This window comes from Marmota marmota, unplaced genomic scaffold (assembly GCF_001458135.2).
Source record: "Marmota marmota marmota unplaced genomic scaffold, marMar, whole genome shotgun sequence".
Classification (NCBI taxonomy): domain Eukaryota; kingdom Metazoa; phylum Chordata; class Mammalia; order Rodentia; family Sciuridae; genus Marmota; species Marmota marmota.
The window spans coordinates 19828562-19836655 of NW_025999998.1; positions in this window are offsets into that span (position 1 = coordinate 19828562).

Below are 8094 nucleotides of genomic sequence, written 5' to 3' on the forward strand. Positions count from 1 at the left end.
TTTTCCCCCACAACTTGTGGTGATTAAATTAAATGAATCCCTGCATATATATTTTATTTGTTGCTGCACATTTACTTTCTCAAAATGAAAAAAAAAGATGATTAATAACAAATCTGGACCCTTTCATTGTGCCCACCTGGGATATAAATAGCTTCTATACCTGTGCAGGTTGTTGCCAGTTACATGTGGCTATTTAAATTTAATTAAAATGAAGTAATTTAAAAAGTCTGCTTCCTGAATCACATTCACATGCCCAACAGTCAGGAGTGGCTAGTGGCTATCACTTTAGACATTTACATCATTCTTTAACATTCTATTGGGCAGCGCTGGGCTGGTTTAGACCATTGCTCTCCAAAGTGTGAGGAGAGTGACCCAAAGAGTACATAAGACAGTGCCTGTGGGGGAAGAAGAAAATCTCAGAACTCCTAATTTTTCTATTTAATTCTAGTGATAGACTTATAAGCAAGGAATGTATTATGGAGTTCTCTCAGGATCAACAGCTGTATAAACTGGAGTGAATGATGGAGGAAGAAGGACTGGGGGAGGAGAAGGAGATGTTGGGCTGTGGCACTGTCACAACAGATACCTCCACTGGCTCACAGGGAGCTCTGAGGGTGGGAAAGCTTTTCAGAACCTCCTGAGTTGACGAGAGGATGCTAACCCTTTTTGCTCCTATAAGGGATCAGTGTCATATTGCAGGCCCCTCCTGGATGAAGTGTGACCTTGGGCAAGGAGGATGTCACTTGCAGTTGGGGGAATGTGACTTTTCCTCTTGAAATGGTACATCAGAATGCCTGAGCAATTTGACTTCTTTGTATTTGTTTTTAGGATGTTCAAAATTGGTTAGTGTATGGGTAGATGAATTTAATTTATAAGTGAATCACAGGTACATATGGTGGGATTTGTGCTAACTGAGCTTTAATGATCAGAATTCAAAAGCTTGGAAATTGACTGGACCAGACTCTGGATTGAAAGCCAGATTTTTACATTGGAATGGTCAAAATACTCTTCACAAATGGGTTGCCAGCTGCTCTAATACAAGCAACAGACTTAACTTGTTCAGAATAGCCTTTTCTCTTTCTTTTTAAAAATCATATGCAAATAACTTTAGCTGTGACCTGCTGCTGTTGACTGTAGTCCTGACCTCTTGCTGCTGTCTCAGCTCAGTGACTTCACATATTTACATGTACTGCTTGAACCCCTAGTCGGCACAACATTAAAAAGAGAGAATTACAACAAATTTAGTTTTGCAGATTTAAGTTAGCTTTATTTGGGATTAGAATTGGGCATCAGTCTGGATAAAAAATGGGTTCAGAATGCTCTGCTTCATCATACTTCTAGTTTGCATGGATAGCAGGAGAAAAGAAAGTGATAGAAAGTAGAGGTAAGGTGTGGAGATGGTGCTACTGGTTAGCACAGGCTAAACAGCGGGCTGCCTGTGGTTGACTGAAGTTTGGTTGCTGTGACTTGCTGAGACTTGGCTACAGGTTACAATAGTAGATTATGGTCTATTTATTTATCACCTTAAAGTTGATGATGTATGGAGAAACATTTAGTCCAAACATAAAATATGTGTAGAGGCAGCTTTAGGCCAAGCTTAGTTCAAGTCAGCAATAGGAACAGTGTCTAACATGAAAGCCATAAAGTAAAAAGAAAAAAAAGAGGGGAGGGAGAGGAAGGAACTCAGGGTCAAGGAATAAGAACAAACGGGAGTAAAATGTGTGAAATTGGACACTGTTTTTAGAATTTAGCTCATACATAATCATTCTCCTTGGTGAATAAAGAAACAAAGCTGGGGGAAGACAAACAACATAAACTATCCTAGAATATTAAAGATCCAGGCCCATTTCCTAAGAAGAAGAAAGGATCAAAGATTTATTCAGCATCTATTTATTTTATATATAGAAGGTACTCAAATGTGTGGTTCTCATACATAAATGTCATTAGATTTTCCTAAGTACCCAGCACTGTAGACTGAATACTTTTCTCTCCCCATGGCCACATTCATATTTTGAAACACTGATCCCTAGTGTGATAGTGTTAGGATGTCTTCAAGAGATGTTGGGCACATAGTTGAACGTTGGAGATGTGGGTGAAATCTCTTGTGGTGTACACACTGGCATTCATTTTAAAAATATTGTGGGTCAAAAGAAGCACATCTGGGACTACGAATCAATTTCTAAAGCAGCAGGACCCTGATTTGAGAAGATTCATAGCATTTTTGTTGAATAGGCTTTCTACAGACTGGGACACTGCCCAATTTTAGGAAGGCAGAGACTCAGGGGTGGAAGTTGGGGGCCATTCGTATTCTTTCCTTCAGAGAATGCTATATTCATTTTGTGTGTGTGTGTGTGTGTGTGTGTGTGTGTGTGTCTGTGACCAAATTAGAGTACCTGAGAAGAACAACTTAGAGGAGGCAAAGTTTATTTTGGGCTCAGGGTTTCAAAGTTTCAATTCATTTTTTGACTGACTGGGCCTGAGATGAGGCAGAACATCATGTTGGAAGGGTGTGGTAGAGGAAAGAGGCTCTGTTCATAGTAGTTGGGAAGCAGAGAGCAAGGTTAGGAGGCAGTGACAGGTGACAGATAATAGTCCAAGTTCATGCCCCCAGTGACCTACTTCCTCTAGCCATGCCCCATCTGCTTACAGTTACTACCCAGTAGCTCATTCAAATTATAAATCCATCAAATGAATCAAACCACTGATGAGGTTACAGCTCTCATGATCCAATCTTTCCCCCTCTGAACATTGCAGCATTGCCTAATACATGAACTCTCTGGGGGACATTTTTAGATCCAAACCATAACAGATGCATAATGGATGCATAAGGACATCCATTGAGAGACTGGCATGGACTTGTGAAATACTAGGGAGTTGGTTATTAGGGCAACTCTGAGCATGGGAGCCTAACCCCTCATTTCTAAAGTCAAAAGGAGTTCCCATTCTTGGAGCCCCTATTATCAGATATTTCTTGGCTGCTGCTTCAGCTAATTTTAGAAAACTAGGCTGACTTCAACCTTCAAATGCAGCCCTTGATGTACTTCTGTAGCCTCCTTGGCTATCACTGAATATCACTTCAGACTTGCAAACTAATTACAGAAATGTCACTGGTGTTACCACCTGTTAGCATAATACATTTAATCATTAGCAATTAGTGAGATGTTTGACCTTTGGCTGGGCAGGGGAGGGGGGAGGAGAACAGGAAGAGGGAAATAGTAAGGGCAAAACGCACCTACTTCTTATCTCTGTGATGGTGACTTTGTACCATTACCATCCTGGCCAGAAAGTTTTTATTCAGCGTGTATCCTTCCCACAGAAGAGGACATGAGAAAGCAGAGGAGTCACAATCCATAGCCCTAAGCATGTTCCATGGAACAACACTATTGGGTGGTTATTATTTGCTTTTTATTTTGAGTAGGGGATGGGGGCGGGAATAAGATTCTGAAGAAAAAGAGAAATTTGTACCTTGGGCCAATGTGTGCCTCCAATAATTCTAGAATCTTTTTCATTACCATTGCGCAGTGCCAGAAAGAGGGCTTTTGTGGCAACCATTTTGTTGAAGGTTTGCTATTTAGTACAAAATCCTTGTTGTGCTTTTCTCTATACTGTAGTTGTATACTGCCTCTGTAGTTTCTTAACTGTTTAACAAACTGTTAACATTCCCTCTTTAGTTTTAGTTTAATTCTTCTTAACAAATCTTTTGATCTGTCTCTGGGAAGCTCAAATTGAAAGAATCCCATGGGTGTAGTTTAAGATAGTTATCTAGACAGGATGCTCCTATGTGATTAATGGAGTTGCCTTGTTGTTCGAATGAGCAAAACCCCTCCATCGTACTTTGCCCGAACTGCACCTCTTCTTGTTGGCTTGTGTCCCCTGTGACAAGCACTGGTGGCCACCGTACTTAGTAAATTAGGCAGATGCGTCCAGGGCCCTGTTACACCTGGTGAGCAGAGGCAGATTCACACACGTCTCTTCAAATAAGTAACAAAATATGGCCTTCCACTTTGTATGGTATGGAAAGGGGGAGCCTGGGTTGAGAGTTTCAGGTTTGGCAAGAAATACCCTTGTCAATAGGCTTTATACAAGTTGGTTTCTGGACAGAGAACAGAGAGGGCATAGAATTTCAGAAAGCTCTTTTAAAAAATGAAAGATTGGTATGGAAAGATTTTTCCCTCCTATTTTATGAAGTCTGTCTGTCCATCCAATCAATGAGTTCCTGCTATTAGGTAAAAATTACAAATTTATCAAGGGTAAATGATGAATAGCAATCATTCACAACCTAATACTTCTGCAGCCTAGATTTTCAGGACCATCATTCTTCTTTTTGACATTGACCCCACGCCTTGTTCCAACCTGTCGCTGTCTTGTGTCTAGGCCTGTCTGCGAGTCTCCTGCCTAGCTCATTCTGTGAGTTGCCTCCAGTGTCACGTGGTCCCCTAAAGAGGGCTTTGATATTAGCTTGCTGTGTCTTGTCAATTCAAATCAAGTCACGGCAGCTCAAGCCCACCCCGCGGGCAAGTTCTTGACAGCTCTCCTTGTCAGCCGACCCGCTGAACGGCAGCAGCAGTGAGTGGGAACCAGTTAATTAGCAGTGACGACTACCAGGTTGGGATTTTTTGTTTAATGCTTAGTTAATTTCACAGTAATTGAATTTAGATTTGGCTTACAGAGGCGGGGTGAAAGGTTCTGGGTGGAGCTCCAGTGCGCGCCTCCAGGAGGAGCAAGAAAAAGGTGATTGTTCCAAGGCCGGCCAGGCCTCCTCTCGTGAACCCTGGAGACATTTGGAGGCCTGTAATTTCCCACAGGGTGACTGTGAGGAAATCAAGGCAAAAGGAACTGCTGTAGCTTCCCAGCATCAGTTCTAGTGGAATGTGCATATTGGTTAGAAACTAGCCTGTCTTGAGTGTTATCTATGTGCTGGTCACAGGGGAGGTGGGTGGGGGGCACTTCACACATATTCTTTTTTTTTTCTTTTCACACCCTACTCAATTTTATTATTTTAATTAATAATTAAAATGGAGAGGTAAGTGCTTTGATTCTGGTGAAGAAGGCAAAGATCAGCGCTGTTGAGTAACTTACCAACATCATATGGTAAGAAGTATGTCCGTGATTTGAACTTGGGTACTGTTATGGTTTGGATGTGAGGTGTCCTCCAAAAGCTCACGTGTGAGACAATGCAAGAAGGTTCAGAGAAGAAATGATTGGATTGTGAGAGTCTTAACCCAACCAGTGAATTAATCCCCTGATAGGGATTAACTGAGTGGTAATTGAAGGCTGCTAGGGTGTGGCTGGAGATGGGAATCCGGGGGCATAGCTTTGGGGTATATATATTGTATCTGGAGATTGGCATCTCTTTCTGCTTTCTGATCATTATGTGAGCTGCTTCGCTTTGTTCCACTCCTCCACCATGATGTCCTGCCTTACCTCGAGCCCCAAGGAATGTAGTCAGCTACTTATGGACTGAGACTTCTGAGACTGTGAGCCCTCTAATAAACTTTTCCTCCCCGAAAATTGTTCTGGTCAGATTCTTTAGTCACAGCAGCAAAACAGCAAAAAAGCTGACTAAAACAGGTACTTTTGACTCATAAACTCAAACATCTTTAGCTGTTGCTTTGGAAGAAGAAGGAGAAAGTAGAGAATTTTAGTATTTCCATTATTTTTCCCCCCAGGATTGGAGATTTAACCTAGGGGTGCTCTACCTAAGGTACATCTCTAGCACTTTTAAAAATTTTTTATTTTCAGGCAGGGTCTCAATAAGTTTCTCAGGCTGGTCTTGAACTTGTGATCCTTCTGCCTCAGCCTCCCATGTTGCTAGGGTGACAGGCATGGGCTGCCATGCTTGACAGTATTTTCATCTTTTATACTGAAAGTGTTGCTAAGGGTTTTTAAACCAGTCAGACTCTTTTAGTTGTGACCAGCAGAAACCTAGCTAAAAACAGTTTGATTATAAAATGAGTGATTCTTGTCACATGGCTAGAAAAAACACCAGGAGAGCATACAGACATGCATGATTAGCTGAAAGAAATCTGGTATGGGGCCTGGAACCATGGACTATGTCTGGCTATGCAATGGTTCTCAGCTGTGCTGTGATGTGATTTTATCTATTGTTATGGACTGAATGTTTGTTAGCCCACCCCAAGTTCATGTGCTGAACCCTTAATCCCCTCCAACTGTATTTGGAGATGGGGCTTCTAAGGAAGTAATTCAGGTTAAGTGCGATTTTGGGGGTGGGGTCCTGATCCAATAAGATTGGTGCCCTTATGAAAGGCACCAGACAGCTTGCTTTCCCCCAACTAGCTCATGTAAGCACACACTGTTGGAAGTTGCCTATGAGGGAGAGAAGAGGTCTCGGAATGAAACCCACCTTGCAGGCACTTTGATTTTGAACTTTCCAGAATTCAGAACTATAAGAAATAAATTTATGTCCACCCAGGGTCTCCTACATAGTAGGCAAAAGCTTGACCTACAGAGCCACATCTCTAGTTCTTTTTTTTTTTTTTAATTGGACCATTATGTTAGCATTTTGTTGCAGGGACAAAATATCTGACATTGATAACTTAAAAGGAGGAAAGATTTATTAACTCATGGTTTCAGAGGTTTTAGTCCATGGTCAACTGGTTCAATTGCTTTGGGTATGAAGTAAGGCAAAACATCATGGCAGAGGGCATGGGGGACAAAATGTGCTCACTATATGGTAGGTGGGAAGGAGAGAGAGAGAGAGAGAGAGAGAGAGAGAGAGAGAGAGAGAGAGAGAGACGGGAAAGTGGGTAGGGAAAAGATAAACTCTTCCAGGCATGTCTCCAGTGACCAATTAGGCCATACCACCTACAATTTCCAATACTTCTCCATGGTTCTTTCACAGCATTAGTCCATCAAGTGGATTAATCCATTGATGAGGTTACAGCCCTCATGATCTAGTTGTTTCCTAAAATCCTCACCTCTGAACATTGTTGTGTTGGGAACAAGCCTTCAATACATACACCTTTAATGGGACATTCTAGGTCTAAACCATAATAATCAAGAAAGGCCATTTGGACAGAAGAGGTTGTAGGACATTAGCCTTGATAATTGGAAGTATGGAATGAGAGAACAGGGATACTGTCAGTTTTCAGTTCATGTGACTTCCACTTGTGTACAGCATAAAGCCAAGCTCTGATATTTATTTTTCAGAGGTTAATATTGGTTGTTTTGAGACAACATGTTTTGAGTTTGTGAATCTGTCATGGGTTTGTTATAATTTGAGAGCCTGATTTTCATTGTTTAGTTAATAATTTATAAATGGCACCACTTTTGAAAGAGTCAGATCTTATGATTGCCACATCATTAAAGAGAAGAGAACTTTAATCCTTATTGAGGAAATAGTGGGAATGTTTCTAGATGGGCCCTGTGGTGATTGTCACTGTGGATACTGGGATGCCACATCACTAGGGTGTTTAGATAATATATTGAGGACTGTCAAAGACAAATTGGGACATATGCTTGCTCTATTGTGTTTCTGATCATTCCCAGACTTCACATGTATGCAATGGAAACAAGGCTCTTTCTCTTGAATTTTAAGAATCTGTAAAATTTGTATGCTTTTCAAGGAAAAATTACAATATAAGGCTCATTTAATTGATTATTAACTCTTGTTCCCCTAATACATAAAGTTTTGCAAATTCTTCTGGAGGCTCTTTTGGTTCTTGTTAGAGCTGCCTTTCATTGCAGATTCAGTAGGTTCTCTTGTCTCTTTGAAGGTACTGATGATGGTTTTTAAATTTTGAATTTATTTTCCCTGCAAAAGTCTCCATTTCCTTTGTTTAACTTTTGTTTATTTTAAATCTTTCTTCTATTTTAAAGTTTTTCTTTGATATCTGGTAATCCTTGGTAGCTCACTTATGATTTATAGTGAAGGACTAAGCATTGGAGCTCTGAGCAGGAGGGAACAGGGAACTTACTGACTCTGAGCTTTTGAACTTTAAGTGGTGGTCTGGGTAGGTTGTTTGCCATGTAATCCCTGATGTCATTTTCTTGAGGTCTTTCCTGTGGGGAGGTTATGTTTCTAAAGAACCATCAATGGATCTCCTGTCAAATAAGGATCTGCTGCTATTCCTG